We start from the raw sequence: 18,948 nt of genomic DNA on the forward strand, positions 1-18,948 counted from the left end.
ATTTAAAGACAAGAGAAGTTGTGTTTTTTATTATATCATTGTTACTTTTCTTGAAACATCTGACTATAACAAAAGGAACTTAGTAATATACCATGATTTTTACGTAGCCCGATGGCTACAGATCCTTCATCTATTTGCTCTTAATGTGTTCACCTCAATATTCAATAGGATATTAAGTGATAGATTTCATTCTCTATAAAGTAGTACTCTAATAGAAAACAATAGACTTTAAACAGAGAAATCCAAACATACATTATGAAGAGTTACGTATAAAAAGTGCAACACTTAGGGAGTTTATCAGTATGAAAATGAAAAGATAGCTCATTATAACTATGTACAATCATCATCACTATGTTACATTGGGAAAAAAATCCTCTTAAGGTCAGATTGATTGTGTTGCTAGATAATCAGAATTTTCTGTTGTAATTTGCGAAACCTTAAAAATGAGAAGAATTGATATCATGCTTTCAAACAAAAACTTAAATCATTTCAAGCCAGATTTTTATGAGTCATTGCCAGAGTTTGTGCGTTTTCTCTAATTAAATTATTTTCTTTTAAAAAGCCAGCCTTGGTGGGGGTGGGGTGGAAGTCAGCAGGCAGAGGGAGAGAAGGGAGCTCAGAAGATATACACATAAATTGTCTTAATTTCTGAGAAATGGGGGTCTGACAATCACTTAAGACAATATAGTTGATATGGCTGTCAGGACGGACTCTTTTCAAAAGAATGTTTTCATAGAATATTATCGTGACACTTTGCTCAGATGGATGTCTTTAGCAGTATTTGATTAATGTAACGTAATAAAAGAGATGCACACCAAAGTGTCTGTACGTGTCTTGTTAAGTATGTTTGATTCATTATATGTGGTTCTCAGTTCTTTCCTCTTTCCGCAGTTCATTTTTTATCATTTCAATAATATATCTATAAATATGAAAAAGTTGGCACTTTCAAAGTCTTTGACATATATGGCTATTAATTCATAACTCTAAAAAATTGTATCTTTCAACTTGTCATTTTAAAGCTCATAGAGTTTATTACAGTAAGTAACCTGTGTTAGAAATTAGATTTTGAACTTTAGCAAGAAGATAAATAAGCTCATGAACCTAAAAGTTAAAGATACCTAGACATAGATCTAAGATAGAATTACATGAAAAGATCAATTATTAAAGATTATAATTTTAAACTCCCTGAAGATATCATTGAGGTTTCTTTGGTTACTAGTTTCCAACTAATTTTGTTTTCCAACTCCAGATATCAAATATGGAGCAAGTTTGTAATTAACAAAGCTATCCAAATTCACTTTTATGATCATCTTAGTTGTAATGGGTTAATGGGTTAAATGTCATGGTTTACGTATTAATGACATAGATGGTTTTAAGACAAGGTATTCTGAAGACAAAATAATGGTATATATATATATATGTATACACACATACACATATATACATATATGTATACATACATATACATATATGTGTATACATACATATACATATATGTATACATATATATGTGTATACATATATATACATATATGTATATATATTTATATTTTCTTCATGCTACTATTTTAATAAGAATAAGCCATATAAGGTAGATGTTATTTTACTGACAGAGAAGCTGCGACAGAGGTAACATGGCGAAGATCACACATATGCCAAGGGGCAAAGCAGAGCTGGGCTTGGAAATCAGAAGTCTGGCTCCAGAGCCTTTGACCACCTCTAGGTGAAGCTATATGTGGAATATCTTCTTCTCGGTGCCTTTGGTCCTGCTTCATACCCTGTGCTACGTAAGTAACAGCTTGTCCCTCTCACTTGCCATGTTTCTTTCCATGATTCAGTGAAGAAGATAATCAGGGATCAAGATGGCAGAGGAGGAAGATCCTAAGCTGACCTCCCACGGACACACCAAAACTACAACAACCTATAGAACAGCTATCTCTGAGAATGACCTGAAGACTAGCAGAACAGGTCTTCCACAACTAAAGACATAAAGAAAGAGCCACATCATGACAGGTAGGAGGGGCAGAGGTGTGGATCTCAGCTATCTCTGAGAATGACCTGAAGACTAGCAGAACAGGTCTTCCACAACTAAAGACATAAAGAAAGAGCCACATCATGACAGGTAGGAGGGGCAGAGGTGTGGATCTCAGCTATCTCTGAGAATGACCTGAAGACTAGCAGAACAGGTCTTCCACAACTAAAGACATAAAGAAAGAGCCACATCATGACAGGTAGGAGGGGCAGAGGTGTGGATTGGTCGGGATGCACACCCCTGGCATGGCGACCCACAAGGAGGAGGGTTATTACCAATGTGGAGGTCCGCCCTGATGAGTGAGGGGTTCAAACACCACATTGGGTACCCTAGCCATGGGGCTCCCACTAGGAAGATGAGTCCCCATAATACCCGGCTTTGAAAAACAGAGGCAAAGTCCAGGAAAGCTGGAAGGCTATAGGAAACCAAAACTACTCTTAAAGGGTGTGAACACAAACTCCCTCACTCTGAGCATCACTGCAGAGGCAGCAGTTGGAAAAGCACTTGGGCCATATGTGAAAGAGACTCACTGACGAATTTTAGGGCAGGTACCAGAGGCGCAGGATCTGTAGGAGTTTTCTTTGGGAACAGAAGTACTGGTGGGCACCACTGGTTTTACTCTCCTACCTAGCTGGTCTGGTGTTGGTGGGTAACATTTATGACTTCCCCATCTACATTGCCATCACCGCTCTCTCCATCCCCATATTCCCCTGTGGAACTGCTGGGGCAGGCACCCCCACCCCCAACCAGGAGCTTCAGCCCCTGCCATTTATATGTGGCATCTAAAAAATAAAACTAACAGAACAAAACAGAAACAGTCTCATGGATACAAATTGGTGGTTGCCAGAGGGGAGGTGGATGGGGAGAGGGATAAAATAGGTGAAGGAGATTAAGAGGTACAAACTTCCAGTTATAAAATAAGTCAGGGGCACCTGGGTGGCCCAGTCGTTGAGTGTCTGACTTTGGCTCAGGTCATGATCTCACGGTTCGTGGGTTCGAGCTCTGCCTCGGGCTCTGTGCTGATAGCTCGGAGACTGGAGCCTGCTTCGGATTGTGTGTTTCCCTCTCTCTGCCCTCCCTTTACTCTCTCTGTCTCTCTCTCTCAAAAATAAAAATAAGACATTAAAAAAATAAAATAAATAAGTCATGTGGATGCAAAGTCCAGCTTAAGGAATATAGTCAATAATGCAATTAATTTGTATGGTAACACATGATAATTGGACTCACCAGGGGTGGTCATTTCATATAAATGTTGAATCACTATGTTGTATACCTGAAATTAATATTATATGTCAACTGTACTTTAAAAAGAAGATAGGGGTACCTGTGTGGCTCAGTCGGTTAAGCAGCTGGCTTCTGCTCAGGTCATGGTATCACGGTTCGTGGGTTCCAGCCCCGCATCGGGCTCTGTGCTGACAGCTCGGAGCCTGGAGCCTGCTTCGGATTCTGTGTCTCCCTCTCTTTCTGCTCCTCCCCTGCTTGCACTCTGTCTCTCCTTCTCTCTAAAAGTAAATAAACATTAAAAAAATTTTTTAAAAAGAATAAAAAAGAAGATGAAATAGCATCTTGAAGCTGGAAAGAGAGTCTATTTAAATGATGCAGCTAGAACAAAAGAAAAACCTCTAGCACATGCCCAATGGTTCCTCTCAGTTTTTATCCAGAAATACTGCGTGATTATTGATTAAAGTGAATCCTTTAATAATAGAATGCCCAAGTGATAGGTTTACTCTGGTTAGTGGAATGTTGTGAAGAACTGAAAATGAACAAGAAACCCATATTGTTGTTTATTTCCTCATTTTCTGTTAGAAATACATGTGAAAATATGCATGCATCCATTTCCCTCAAAAAGTGAGGGTCTAGCAAAATGAATGAATTATTTGATCAGTGAATTCCATCGTAGCTGAGAGAGAGAGAGAGAGAGAGAGAGAGAAAGAAAATAATGGCCGACCATGAGGATAGCAAGTCTGAAGTGTTCCACATAATGAGGTCTGACTCACAGATGATCTGCGGGTTTCGAGTGCCAGGCTAGCACATCATGTGTGAATAAGCCTGTGGCAGGGGCTGAGGGTGAGGCCTGAGGACATGGTTTATGTTGGAGCCTCACGGTGTTCTGGGTGACTCATGTACACTAAACAGCAGAGTCATGAACCATTTATACACACCCAATATCAGGTTCACTTTGAGGCTGTTCTCCTGCAGCCATTTTACAGCTCTCTCTAAAAAGCACAGAACTTATTTTGGCCTTTTCCAGGAGGATCACAAAGAGGAATTAACAGAGGGCCTTAATATCTTGATGGTCCTTTCCTGGGGAGATTGTTCTTTCTCTGAGCCCCGAAAGACACTCCCATGGTACTTTTTCTCTCTATTGTGCTGTGAAAGGAGTGGGTTTGGGGTCAGCTAGAGGCCTAGCTCTCGGCAATGTCCTCACCACCTCTGAGACCTTGGGCAATTCGCTTGTTATTCTTGGGCATGGTTTTCTTGGAAAACTATAAACCTTACAGAATGGGATGGCAGAATTTTATGCATTTATGGGAAATTAACAGAGAAGAAATGTTAACATTCTTTTCAGTGGTCACTTATCCAATTGCTTCAGCTCAGGAATGACCGATGCCAGAGCACTAATTGAGGATGTTAATGTTCAATTTTGTATCTGTTTAGTGTCAAGAGAGAGGAAGAGAGGGTTTTAAATGTGCACTAGTAATTTTTTTATAGGTATGTACAAGGCTTTTTGAAACTATCAATAAAGTCAAGGGACCTATGCAAGGACTAAGAGAAAGTCAAAAGAAAAGAAGCATTCCACATTGTAGGCTGAAGGGGTAGATGGCTTCTTCTGGGTGAGAAAGCATGATCTATCGTGCACTGCTCATGGAACGACCTGTCTGTGGCTGGGCAGCGCCTTCAGGCCTCTGAGTCCTGCCCAAGCCAGGACCTGCCTCTGCTCATTGTCAGTGCTATCACTCGATGCCGGGGAGCAGAGGGGCCCCAAGGGAGTCAACGATGTTGTTTAGGGTTGTCCATTTTGGGGACACATTGGCTAGAACGAATCATACGTTCATAGTCTTGAGGGGTCCTCCGTTTTTAGAGAATTAGAAAGAAACACCGTGTTTGTCATTTTAAAGTGCCCAGGTCTGGCACTTCTATTCAGCATGTACTTTGGGCAAGTCCCCTCACTTGTTGGGGACTAACTTACTGCCTCTGAGAACTGAGGGAGCTGGACCCAAAGGTCTCTAAGGGCTAAAGTTTTCATGCCACTGACTCTGGACTTCTCTATGTAAACACTAAGTAAACTTACAGTAACTATGGAGAAGGACTATGTCCTTGCTGATAATTGTAAATGTCCATGATGTCAAAATGCAGGATGGTAAAAAGTGAAGTTGAAAAATGAGGAAGAGGTGTGACAGGGTGCAATCTAAATAGTTTTGAAGGGTGTGCACTTTTTAGGCTGCCTAGGATCAGGGCATGTCTTCTAGCGAATTTCAGAGTTGACCAAACTACATTTTGGTTCGGACCTACCTTATCCAGCAAGAGAGAGGATGGTAATTAAAGCAACGATAGCCCCATGGCTCACATGACCCCTTTTTCTGATTGAGGGAGGAGGCAGAGGGGAACACGGGAAAGAGAAAACACTTATATTAAGCAATTATGTCAAATTCATTACTGAAATATATATTTCAAACGTACACAAAAATGTGGTAAAGAGTATAATGAATCCTCATGTTCCTGTGAACATTCAACAATCAATTCATGGACAATCTTGTTTCATCTATATCTTCACTTAATCTTGTTTTACTAAGATTATTTTGGGGCAGATCTCTCACATAATTTTATCTGTAAATGTTTTCCAATATATCTCTAAACGTTAAGAACTCTTCATTTAACAGGCAATTGCAATGTCATTAACACACCTAAAAATTTACCCCAAATTCCTTACTATTATTCAGTATCGAGTCAGAGTTTAGATTTCTCCAATTTTCTCATACACATAGATATTTAACAATTTGTTTGAATCTGGACCCTAATAAGTTCATAAATAGCTATTGGTGAGTATGTCTCTTCAGTCTCTTTTAATCTATAGGTGTCCTATCTTTCTTTCTTTCCCCCCACCCCCTAATCTCTATTTGATGAAGAAACTGGGTTGTTTGTTGATCAGAAAATCGTGAATTTTCTGATTTTGATGATTAACTTTCTATGTTACCTCTTCACATGTTCTTCAGTCCCCTCAGTTTTCTATAAATTGATACTTAAACACATGATTAGATTTCTTTTCTTTTCTTTTTTTTTTTTTTGACAACTCTTCATAGATGTGTACTGTGTTTTTATCAGGAAGAAAATAATGTCTCATTGCCTCCTTTTTCTTGTTCTATTAGTAGCCATTATTGATTACTGTTTAATTTCTTCATTATAGGTTGTCCCATATTAATTTTATTAATATAATCAATTCCTTTTCATCCTAGTAGCTGAAATATTTTTATTAAGAGAAACTTCCCCTACTTGAATATTTGAAGAATTATATATTCATTATAATTTGTACATAAAACTCAGGATAAATACTGGATTTAACCCTCTCTTTACCAGTTTCAGCATATTTTCTAGCATTCTTCAAAAGTGACCAATGAGAGCTGTGTGTGTGTTTAAACTGTTTATTTTGATCTCATGGATTTAAAAAATATTTGGACCTCGAGCTTGTAAGTCAGACGGATGTAGGTTTGCATCCCAACTCTGCCCTGTTACACGAGGAAGAATTTTCCCTCCTTTCTTCCCATGATTAAATCCTGGTGACCTTTAGCTCTCCTCCACAATAAGACTTTCTCTTAACTCTCCTGACCAGGTTAAAACCTCTCAAATGCACAATTTCACATTCATTTGTGTGGATGTTGGTTTAATGACTGATTTCTTTGCTAGACTGTAAGTTCCCTATGGGCACGGACCATGTTTTGTGTTAACTAACCATCAGATCCCCATTATATGGGTGTCTGTAAATATTTGTTCATTGAACGTTGAAAAACTTGGCTAAATTAATCTCTCTGAGCTTTAGTTTTCTCATCTGTCAAATAGGGGTGATAATACTGATGTCACAATACGAAGATTGTGAAGATGTGACAATATGAAGGTATGAAGATGTGAAGATTAAGTGAGACAATGGGTGCAAGATACCTGGTCTATCGTAAGCATTCTCAAGTGGTAGCCGGTTTCATATCTGATGACCTTGGACACTACGCTCCTGTCATGAATTACTTGGCTGACACCTCTGATCGTATTGCTTGGGAAACAATTATCAAAAAGTAATTTCTGCTTCTGTTTATGAAATGCTAAGTCAGATACAAATCAACAGAGTTCTAAAGTGTTCTGAAAGGGAGAAGAGAGAGAAATAGCATTCAAGTCTCCTGCCTCCAAAATGGGGGGTGGGGGATGCAGGAATAATTGAGAATGATATCAAAATAGTTATAAAGAATTATGTGAACCGATGAAATCTGAGGGGATGGATGGAGCAGCTTCAGTTAGGGGAAGGAGAAGAAGCACAGTCTCTGGAAGAGGTTTTGTGAGTGGAAGAGAAATTCTGAAGTTAGGACTGGTCTCAGTGTCAAAAAAGGAAGTTGTCGCTTTAGGAGGGCTGACTAAATGTCCTCCAAGACTCCCTTGACTAAAAATATCTCTTCCATTGGCTTGGGGTCATTCAAATCAGAGTCTATCCTTATGCAAATGTTAGGACTTCAGATATTTTCCTACTCACACCACACTGTGTCCCCACCTCCGTAATTTTGCTCAGGCTGGTCCTTCCTCTGGAGTGGTCTTCTCACTTTTCTCTACTCACCATTTTTGTATCGTGTCAGGAGTTACTTCTTCTGGGCGTCTTTTTCAGGCTCTTGCTCCAATCCACCAGGTGCGTTAAGGACTTTTCATTTTAGCAAATTCAATAAGCTAACAGTGTGGAGGCCAGAGACCAATTAGAAGAACGCAGGCAATAGGGAGGTCATAGTCCAGGTAGATGATGAGACCCTGAACTTGGGCAGGGGGCTTTGGAAAGAAGAGGACAGATGAGGAAGCAGATTCAGGACGTAGAACTCATAGTGGCTGACTACAGTGTTTTGTCTGAGGCGGCTCCTAACATTCAGCACACAAGTAACTAAAAATGTTGGCCCCTTAGCGCAGTCCAGACCTTATGATTCTTGTATTATTTATTTGGCGTTTAGACTTAAGACTAAAAGGCTCCCATTCCTTTTCACAAAGCTGAGTGACCCTGATTTTCCCCCTGTTTTCTCAGGACATCCCGTACGTGTCCCTGTCACCGCATTTACATTGACCACGGTGTTTATATCTGCTGACTTCACTGAACTGTGAGCACCCGGAAGGTGAGAACTCTCTTATTCATCTTTGTAACCTCAGCAGAGTGCTCAACACATACTTAGCGTTTAAGAAATAACAAATGGGTGATTGAGGTCTTATCTAACCATTGTACATTTACATTTAGATAAGATATTTAGTTACCTGGAAGGATAAATCAGTAACGTGTTAACCCATGAACCTAAGTTAGTTTATCTGATTGACCCCTTTTCAGCAGCAGGAACAGAGTGGCGGAAAATCAGCAAGCTGATGTGGGGGGAAGGTCAACAGCACCTGCTAACTTTCAGCCCTGGCTGAGATGGAGGGAAAGAGCAAAGGTGGTTTGTGTGGACCCCCTTAGCATGATCCCTGTGTGAGAGAGTAGGAGAAAGCAAGAAGTATTTAGGGGAGAGCAATCACTATTTTAGTATTGGCGAGATTGTAGAAACTGAGCAAAGGCAAACTGGATTGAGGTTCGTGGGGGTGGGCAAGTGTTGGAGAGCCTTACAACGTGGTCATGACAGGGTAGTATGTAGAAATATCCATCAACGAAATGCATAATAGTCTTTCCAGAAAAAAGCCGCCTTATATTCGCAGTGTTTTGTATATTTGCACAGAGAACTTGCTCATTTATCTAGGTTCTTAAAACACTCAGTTATCTGCCCAAGAGATGCTTTTTGACATAAACAACTATCTACCTGGTGTCAGAATTTCTCAACAGATAAGACATGCTTGTACTCAGGAAGGAACTTCTGCAGTAAGATAGCACACCAAACTTTTATTGTTAATATGGGAAGAAAGGCGTGTGTCAGAATAACAGGAAAACCCACTCCGGTGTATCTGAACCTGATGTGGGGGAGGGGTGGTCGTTTTTATCCGGCACACTGAAAGCAGCCTTTCTTGCAACATGGACTGTCCTTAGAATTCATTGCTTTCTGAATTTTTTTTAGTACCAGCAGAGATTAAATGAAATCCAGGATTTTTTCAGACCCAGTTAGAAATGAACAATAAGACATTTATCATTAATAATCAGCCTGAGCTTATTGTATTTCATGGGATTTAGCATGTGTCTGTGTTTGTCCAATTAAATGTTTCCATCCATAACATGTGTTTCTTCCCTAGGTGGAGGGATGGGCAGGAGTGGGTCTTTTTCTATGAGCAAATTTTCCTTCTATCATGTTTATTTATTTTTTTATTTTTTTTATTTTTTTCCAACGTTTATTTATTTTTGGGACAGAGAGAGACAGAGCATGAACGGGGGAGGGGCAGAGAGAGAGGGAGACACAGAATCGGAAACAGGCTCCAGGCTCTGAGCCATCAGCCCAGAGCCTGACGCGGGGCTCAAACTCACGGACCGCGAGATCGTGACCTGGCTGAAGTCGGACGCTTAACCGACTGCGCCACCCAGGCGCCCCTCTACCATGTTTAAATACAGAAAATATCATAGCTATTTCCAATAGCTGTGTATTTGCTAAAAAAAGTTGTTTAAGTATAAAGATTTACAGGTCACATTTTGACTTCTGATATATATGGAATCTTAAGAAATGATACTAAATACACTTGTAAATTATATCGATTAGGAAGTCTGTGAGAAAGACAATTTACAGAAACGCCAACCGGATTGAGACTAGAGCAGAGTTGTTCAAATATACTGGTTCTGGCCTCCTTTGGATTTTTATTTGTTTCCTTATTACTGTCAGGTAGACTTCCCCTGAGAAATTTAGGTGGAGAATTTAAAGGAGATGTGTTTTCAGGAAGACTTAGTGGCAAGACCAGAAGGAAGTCTTAGTGAAATATAGCAAAGGTCATTATAACGTGGCCTTGTCTCATAACTCTGGAGGAAGTAGGTAAGAGGTAGTGTCAGAAAGGGAGAGATACAGAGGTGTTTCTAACGCGGGCACAGGAATATGTGGCAATGATAGAATATTACTAAAGTTTTCCTCTAGAATGAGCTATTGCCAAATATAATTTGAAGCTTTATGCAGCTTCAAGAAAATATCAATTTCTATGATTTTTATGAACTTGCACTTTAGAAAGGTTGGCAAATTGATAGACAATGAATAAATGCATTCAGAATTCACAGTTGAAGCTCATATTGTGGCTTGAATTTAGCTAGGTACGATACCAAAGTTAGTGGCACATGGGTGTCTTTCCGATGGTCCGATTTGTTAAAAACAATGCTGACAGATCAATATAAATAAAAATAAAATGCCAAAATAATTTGACAGATAACTAGGTATTCTAAGCTTAATTGGGAAGCACGTTTTACATTATAGTTCAAGACTAGACAGTAGTTTTTCAAATCAAGTATCTAACCACCCTAAAGAAATGAATTTCATTGTGAAGCTAAAATGATTACGTACTATAGCCCCTAACTTATTAGAGACAGATGTATCCCTGGTCTAACAAGCTCCATATTGTTAAATGGCAATGCTAGCATCTCCCTTCTTCAGTGTTATCCAAAATGTAATCTTAATACTATTTTATTGAATCTACGGTGATATCTTGTTATTTCCTTTTTGTTCTTGTCTTTGTTTGGGTGGTAGTCAGGGTGTGTGGTGCGGTGGGTGTTCAGAGGGTTGGGGGTCAGTTTGTATGTATTTCCAGTGAATAACACTGAAATAGTTGGTGGACTTATAACCGGAGTTCTGTGTCCTCAACATTTCATATCCAGGAAAATTTGCTACATTAAACAAAAATCAGAACAAAGAGACTGATATCTGTTCCCACATGAACTATTTTCCTATCAATATAAAGTACAATAAAATGTGATAAGAAGCAAAATTTGGCATAGTTTTATAGGAGTTTGATATTGTAGGTGCACACACATCAGATATTCAACTAATTTAGTATAAATAGTCTAGCACTGTCAAATGAGAGGCAGATAGGATAACTTCCTTAGAGAGCACATAGTTAAAATAATACTTGGAAATGACCAATGGTCAAATATGGGCATAACTTTTCATTTTAGAGATACCTTGTTGTATAGACCAATTTAGTAATAGTGTGTATTTTACTCCTAAGAATTTGCTGACCAAAGTACTTTGCCTTCCCCCTAGTGTTCCGATAATGAGATTTCCTATTCTGTGAGCATTGCCTATTTCTCCATCCTATGAGCCCATGAACAGTCATCAGCCCTTACATCTCTACTTTCCCAAGATACTGCTAAAAAGGAGAAGTCCAGTTCCTTCCACAGGCACTGCCACTACCACATGGCAAACTTGGCCTCTTCCATGGAGGACTGTACCATGTTCAGTGGTTATTTAGTCAAATTGAAACACCACCTGTCTGCAGCCCAGTTCGACTTTCCCATGATTCTTAGGAAGGCCCTGGCCTCCATTTTGAAAACAGAAAACAAAACCACAGATCGATGAGGGTCAAAGAAGAAGTTCAGAAGGCTGTAGCAATTGTTAAGACGTGGAGACTTTTTGTTTAATTTTTGTTTATTTCCCTTGTATTGGCTCTCAGGTAGACACACTAATGACCTATAATTCTGTTAGGTGCTTTATGAAACAGAGGGAAATGGTATACACATGTGTAGAATCAGAGCCACAATATTGGTAATTAGCTCAATGGAACAAAAAATGGATGTTAGGCTATTTGCTAGAAGTTTGAGTGCAGATTTAACAAGGCAAGGAAAACAGATTGCACTCCAGAGAGAACCGGCTTAACACTTGAATTCAGAGAACTGCAGATTCCTTCCTTGTTGAGTCCTGCAAATAGAGAAGAGGGTAAGAAAGAGAAGTAATTCAAAAGGCAGGGAGGTTAGGAGAGTAAACTGAATTTTTCCATGGAAATAAGATGGTTTTTTTTAATGTTTTTTTTTTTTTTGGCCCCTTTTAAGCCATTGCTTTCAGTTTGCTTCAATGCAGTCACTGAAATAGCTTAGAAAGAAATCTTTGATATGCCAGATCAACCAACAGTTTTAAAATATCCTTTTGTGCCTCCATTTATAATGCAAATAGTCAGTTGGCATTTTGGGTTCATCTCACCATTGTCTCTGAAGTGGGTTAACATACACAGAGTGAGGAAGAGAAGGGAGTCCCACAAGAGAGCACCTCTTTGATAGTTCAATAATAGTAAAAAATGTATTTAGGTCTTTTCTAAATACCTTTCACCTCCTAAGAATATAAAAAAAAAATGAGAGGAAGAGATCTAAGAAGAATAAATTGTGGTTGCCTTCTACGTTAGCTGAATGACTAAAGATATTGTTCTATGAATTACCCAATACTTAAATATTCCGAAGTCTGGCCTTTATGAGCTCATAAAAGACTTTGCTTATGTATCTAGGAAAGCCAGTATCTTTATATACTGTTAGAACAGAACTAGCATACTGTTTCAATATAAGTTTGAAAACCAGCAGAGATTTTGTTATATAAAGCAACTGGGCAATCACCTTAAACCCACGTTTACATTTAGTTTTATCGTACATAAACATTCCTTAGCTGAAATAGTTTTAAAAACTGGTAACCTATGTTTGAGAATGATGGAAAGAGACTGAATCCTAGTTGAAATATTATTGCCACTGTAGTGTTTTATTCATGGGAATCTCCAATCTTTTTTTCAGATATACTAAAAAAGCCAAAATTCATTAATGTCAGAAACACAAACGAGGGTTGGCAGTGATCATGCATCCATGCTGGGAGAAGGGAAGGCTGGGAGCCCTGTACAGCGTATAAACCCCAGATTCTACTTTTTCATTTGAGTTCCTCCGTAAATCCTCTCATGCATTCTGAAGCTCGAGAATTTCTTCTAGGCAACTGTTGTCAAAATACATTTTCCGACAAATACCCCCAAAAATGCAACCAAGAGCAACAATATTTCAGGAAGCTTCAGCTCAAGTGTGAGTAATAACCATTGGGTAAACAGAAGTTTTACCATCTTCTGTTTCATGATTGAGCTTTTCAAATGTAAACAGTTTGTAAGGAAAAAAGTGGGCCATGTCAGATTGGAGAAACAGAGGAAAGCTTGACAGGAGGTGTGCTTTGGCAGGAGAGGTAGTTAGGATACATCTGTGATTCCAAACTGGTTGAAATATCTTGTCTTTGAAGTCATCATTCCTTCTTCTCCCTTTCCCTCCTCGCCTGTCCCTCCCATGAATAATAATAAAATAATTTTTATTTTATTTTTGGGGACTTTTTTTTGCCTTTGCTTCTCTCAGGGACATGAGTTCAAACCCTTCACATTCTCCCTTCTCCTCTCATTCATCTCCCCAGACCCTTCTCCCACTTGGGCTTACTAAGCAACCATTACTCTCCAGGTCTTCTCCTTGCCTCAGCCTTGGTTAAGTATCTCTTATATATATTTCTTAATGTCTATATTTTAGGAGAAAAAAGATCTCCTGGTGACTCCCTTTCTTTTTTAATCTGAGCTGAATTACATTTTACAACTCTGATTAAAGACAAATCTTTATTTTTCTACACTGCTCCTTCTTCTGTCTCATTTAACACAGCTGGTGTAAAAGTGATCAATGCTGAAAAGCTTAGCGTATCAAGACTTCTTTGCAGAAATGATGATAAAATACCATGAGAAAGGATGCTACATGTACTCTGTAGTGGAACCCTACCCAGGATCCTCTTTAGTGGCTGCTACGTGTTCTCCTGGCTGTTTGAGTGTGGCTGGTAAACTCAGCACTGTCTCCTTCTCTGGAGAATTGCCCTCTGATCAATGACTGCCTGGGAAGGAGGAAGCTTGCAAAGGCCAGCCTTTCAGCCTCAAGGTGGACCCAATGCTGGGTTGCGATTTGTACTCCAGAGCTTCTCCATGGTGTCAGCTGAGCTGTTCTTTGGCCGAGCTTGTCTAGTGTTCTTTCCCTCTTTCTTCTCTCTCCTTCTTCTACAAATGTTCCTCAAAAAAAAAAAAAAAAAATCTTTCCAACAAGAATTCCTATCTCAGTCTGTGTCTAGAGCAGTCACCTAAGACATACACCTTTCAAAATAAAGAGGGGAGGCTGAGTGGCTCAGTCGGTTAAGCATCCAATTTCAGCTCAGGTCATGAACTCCTGATTCATGAGGTCGAGCCCTGTGTCGGGCTCTGCACTGACAGCTCAGATCCTGAAGCCTGCTTTGGATTCTGTGTCTCCGTCTCCCTCTGCCCATTCTCACTAGTACTCTGTCTCTGTCTCTCACTCCCCCCAAAATAAAATAAAAATTAAAAAAACATTAAAAAATTCAATACATAAGAAATGACTAGTTTTAAGATGGATGTTGATATGTATTTGGAAAAAACAGAATGAGAACTTAAGATGTTTTCAGTTGTGGCAAAGCTTAAGAACTATAGAGATTCTATCTTTTGCCTCATAAAAAAGAGGAAATACTTTTTCAGGAGTTGCAAATATTTAAAATGTTATTAGCCCAGAAAAATCCCTTGAGTGGGACTGCAGTAGTCTTCTAAGTACTTATTTTATGACCGACTTTATAATTCCCAAAGTAGTTTCAATTACATGAACTAAAGTCAATCTCATGGCAGGCATGACAAGCAGGGATAATTATTAGCCCCATTTTCCACATATGAAGACTGTCTCAGAGAGGTTGAATGACGCCATTATCTCCTAGGTAGTAAGTACCTGGCCTGTAGTTGGTGCTCAAACTCAGGTGTCTGTGTGAAACGTGAGTGAGATTTGCTGATTAATTTAAGTCATGTTCTTAAGTTTCTTATAGGCTGGATCTTCATAATTCTGTTATTAAATTTATTTGGGCTGCCTGAGCAATCCACCCACTAATCTCGAGTTAATCTGGGGCAAAGTGGTCAAATTCATATAAATGTGTATATTGGTTATCCATTGATGTGTAATAAGTTATCATAAAAAATAGCAGCTTAAAATAAGAAATATTTATTATGTCATAGTTTCTGTGGATTAGGAATCTGAGGGGTGCTTGGGTGGTGCTGCTGTCTCAAAGACTTCTCAAATCTATAATCCAGGTGTTAGGCAGAGTTGCAGTCTCATCTAAAGGCTCGGTTGAGGGAGGATTAACTTCTAAACTTACTTAGGTAGTTGTCGGCAGGGTTTAGTTCCTGGGGAGTTGTTGGACTGAGAACCCCATTTCTTTACTGGCTGATGGCCAGAAGCCATCCTCAGTCCCATATTACATGGCCCTTTCCATAGGGCAGCTCACAATATGGCAGCTGATATCCCTCAGAGGGGGTAAATGACAGAGAGTAAGAAAGGACAGACAAGGTGGAGGCCAGAGCTTTTTTTCTAACTTAATCTTGAAGTGCTATTGAGTCCCTTTTACTGTGTTCTGTCCATTAGAAGTGAGTCACTAGGTCCAGCCCCCTACCAGTGGGAGGGGATGATACAGAATGTGAATATCAGGAGGTAGGAGCCATTTGAGAAGCTGCCTACCATCACAGGTCAGTTGGCTTTCTTATGTATGAAGCTATCCCACTTGATCCAACCCCTTCTTCTCTCTATAAGGAGACACGGGATTATTTTCAATGTGTTAATTTCATGGATTTAGGTGTACGTGCCCTAGTTTAGTTCTCTTCCCATTTCTTCTTCCTCCTACCTACTCTTCATTTTCTCTTCTCTTTTTGCTCTTCCTTTCTTGCTTCTCCTGCCCTCTTGCTTCTGTCTCTACTCACTTCTCTTTCAGAGTCTTTTTCTCTCTCCCTTCTCATTCTCTCAGCAATTTCCTTTCTTTCGGGATCCAAGTCCTCTATATCTTTCCTGCTCCTATGACCCTCACTGTTTCTCTCTCTGCTCATGGGGACATGGACAACCAGCAGTTTTAGATGCTGGCTTTAACATTTCTAAACAAAGTGATTTAATTCAACTATTGGGTCTAGTCTTCCTCTCAAGTTCCTCTAGGAACTTCCTCACCATGATGAGGTGAGACAAGATGCTTTTATAGAATGTTGAAAATTCCATTTGGGAGGAGGATGGGTTTTTTTCCCATTGCTTCATGTATAATGTTAGGTCTCAATTGTATCTAGTGTCCAGTTTTGTTTTACGTTAAATTCTTTACTTAAAGAATTTAAACATAAGATGATCATAATAATGATGAGATGATGATGATGATGATGATGTCTAAAGTACACTATTACATTACTTATCCAAGATAACCTGTTTAACTCTTGATGGAAGGGACTTTTTCCAGTATCTAGCACCATCCAAGTGAATAAATGAATGCAACACTTTGGCAGAACTACAGTAGATTGGATAGGTTAGCTATTTAAGCTGTTAAAGTTAGGGTGGAAAAATGGTTTTCCCAAATCTTATGTGAAATTCTGGGAAAAAAATGTTAATGGGATCTGTATTTCTATTTTTCAGCATGAGAAGATGCTTTCAGGAAAAAAGCGACTATTTGACCCAGCAGAGAGCATTTTCCCGATGTAGGGGTGATGTGCAGCAATCAGCTTGTTTTGGTCTGGGATGACTGACAGCGATTCCATGGATTGTTTTGTGATATTAGACAAAGGTTCTCGGGGCAAAATGTGATTAGAATATGTTCAACTTGATGACATGTATGTTAAGCCTGTTGGCACGTAGCAGCCAATTTCATTGTATGACCTACTGGCTAGAGACATCGAGAGTAAGAGTCAAATCATTTGGAGAAGAGTTGTTTAGTGAGTTAGAATGAATGGAGTCTTTAGTGAGTGTCCGCATCAAATTCTGTCCCAGTTTGTTGCTTGTCATGCCCTATTCTCCATCTGGGATGCCCAAGGCACTCTTTTTCAGGACATTTGACCTACAAGTCATATTTCAGAAACTACTGATTTGGTGCTTGCTGATGGAGTTTAGACTCTGAGGAGTCCGCCTGCTGGATTACGTACAGACTAATGACCCATCAGATGCTAAAGGCAAAAGCTTAAAGTGCACTTATGAATTAAACCACAGTATTGTCAGAAAGGAAGAATTTATTATGTCATTAAATTTAATTCAATAAGTTTTGCTTCTTTAGATGCACTGCGCTGAGGGAAAAGTAAGAAATTAATTTTAAACAAGTGTTATTTTTCTTCTGCTTATCCAGGTAAAGGATATTCATGTGAAAGAGACAGGATATTTTATCGAGATTTAAAAAAAAGCCATTACAACAAATGATAAATTGTGAAAACTGGGCATGACTGCCTAGCCAGGCATGAACTTCTAAGATCAGAGACTATGTGCTTCAGTTAGTAAACACAGAGGAAAATCAACCTTGCCTAATTTAATGACACCCTGGGTGAAGTTTTCAGGCTTTGCATAAAAATCACAGAGGCTCATTGATACAAAGATGTCAGCAGTAATTGTGGTTGATGCTTAGAGTTTAATCTGAAAGTTAGGATGGGCAGAAAATGAAAATCAAGATGGAGAATTTTTGCTTCAAATCTAGCAATTATTATGATATGAAGAAAATTCTCATAGGTTAAATATTAGAATAAAACACAGAAGTGTAAAATATGTGGTATTGAATCTTTCTACATACATCTCATGATTGCTTTAGAGCAACAGAGAAAATGTTGATAAATAGTAACTTAAAGGTAAGTGAGGAAATTGCTGAGTGTTTGTACCTTTTGTCGTTTACCAATCAAAACAATACGATGATCTTACAGGGGGTCTAGAATGAAGTCCAGTGATAAATACAAAAATTAGACTTTCCATTGTATTGATAGTGCTCATTCTAATAAGTGAGAGACTTTTAGTATTTGTATTCTAGGTAATAAATTTTCTATTAGTAACTATTATGTTAGCGGAATAAAAGCAAGAGTGCAAATCCTCAAAGAACAGATTCTGGTCATTGTTTTAATTCAATAAATTCCATAGCAAATGGCTTATGTCAAGTAAGAGAAAAAAAACAGTTGACCATTGAACAACACAGGGAGGTAGGGGTACCCATGCCCTGGGCAGTGGAAAAGCTGTGTAAAACTTTTGACTCCCCAGAAACTTAATTATTAATAGCCTAATGTTGACTGGAAGCCTTACCAATAACATAAAAAGCTAACCAACACATATCATATATGATGTATGTATTATATATTATATTCTCTATAATAAAGCAAATTAGAGAAAGAAAATATTATTAAGACAATCACCAGAAAAGACAACCTACTGAAAGGGAGAAGATATTTGCAAATGACATATCCTGTAAATGGTTAGTACCCAAAATATGTAAAGAACTGATACAACCCAGCACCCCAAAAGCAAATAGCCCAATTAAAAAATGGGCAGAAGACATGAACAGGCATTTCTCCAAAGAAGACATACAGATGTCCAACAGACACATGAAAAGATGCTCAGTGTTACTCATTATCAGGGAAATACAAATCAAAACTACTATGAGATGCTGCCTCCCACCTGTCAGAATGGCTAAAATCAAAAACACAAGAAACAGCAAGTGTTGGCAAGGATGTGGAGAAAAAGGAACACTTGTGCACTGTTGGTGGGAATACAAGTTGGTGCAGCCATTGTGGAAAACGGTATGGAGTTTGCTCAGAAAGTTAAAAATAGAACTACCCAACAATCCAGGAATTGCACTATTGGAAATTTACCCCCAAAATACAAAAAAACTAATTCAAAGGGGTACATGCACCCTGATGTTTATAGCCACATTGTTTACAATAGCCCAACTATGGAAGCAGCCCAAGTGTCCATTGATAGATAAATGGATAAAGAA

At 38.9% G+C, this 18,948-nt stretch overlaps 1 long non-coding RNA gene across 2 annotated transcripts; it reads left to right on the forward strand.

Annotated features, from left to right (window-relative positions):
• The first annotated feature begins 2,147 nt into the window (after nucleotides 1-2,147).
• LOC123598894 lies at nucleotides 2,148-18,225 on the forward strand. Of its 2 annotated transcripts, XR_006712861.1 has the most exons (5): nucleotides 2,148-2,231; nucleotides 7,088-7,314; nucleotides 8,295-8,382; nucleotides 15,606-15,706; nucleotides 16,626-18,225. It is a non-coding gene; the product is annotated as an uncharacterized LOC123598894 (long non-coding RNA). The 2 variants fall into 2 exon arrangements; XR_006712862.1 differs by lacking the exons at nucleotides 2,148-2,231; nucleotides 7,088-7,314 and adding an exon at nucleotides 7,516-7,913.
• The last annotated feature ends 723 nt before the right edge of the window (nucleotides 18,226-18,948 follow it).

This window comes from Leopardus geoffroyi, chromosome C1 (genome assembly GCF_018350155.1).
Source record: "Leopardus geoffroyi isolate Oge1 chromosome C1, O.geoffroyi_Oge1_pat1.0, whole genome shotgun sequence".
NCBI classification, from domain to species: Eukaryota; Metazoa; Chordata; class Mammalia; order Carnivora; family Felidae; genus Leopardus; species Leopardus geoffroyi.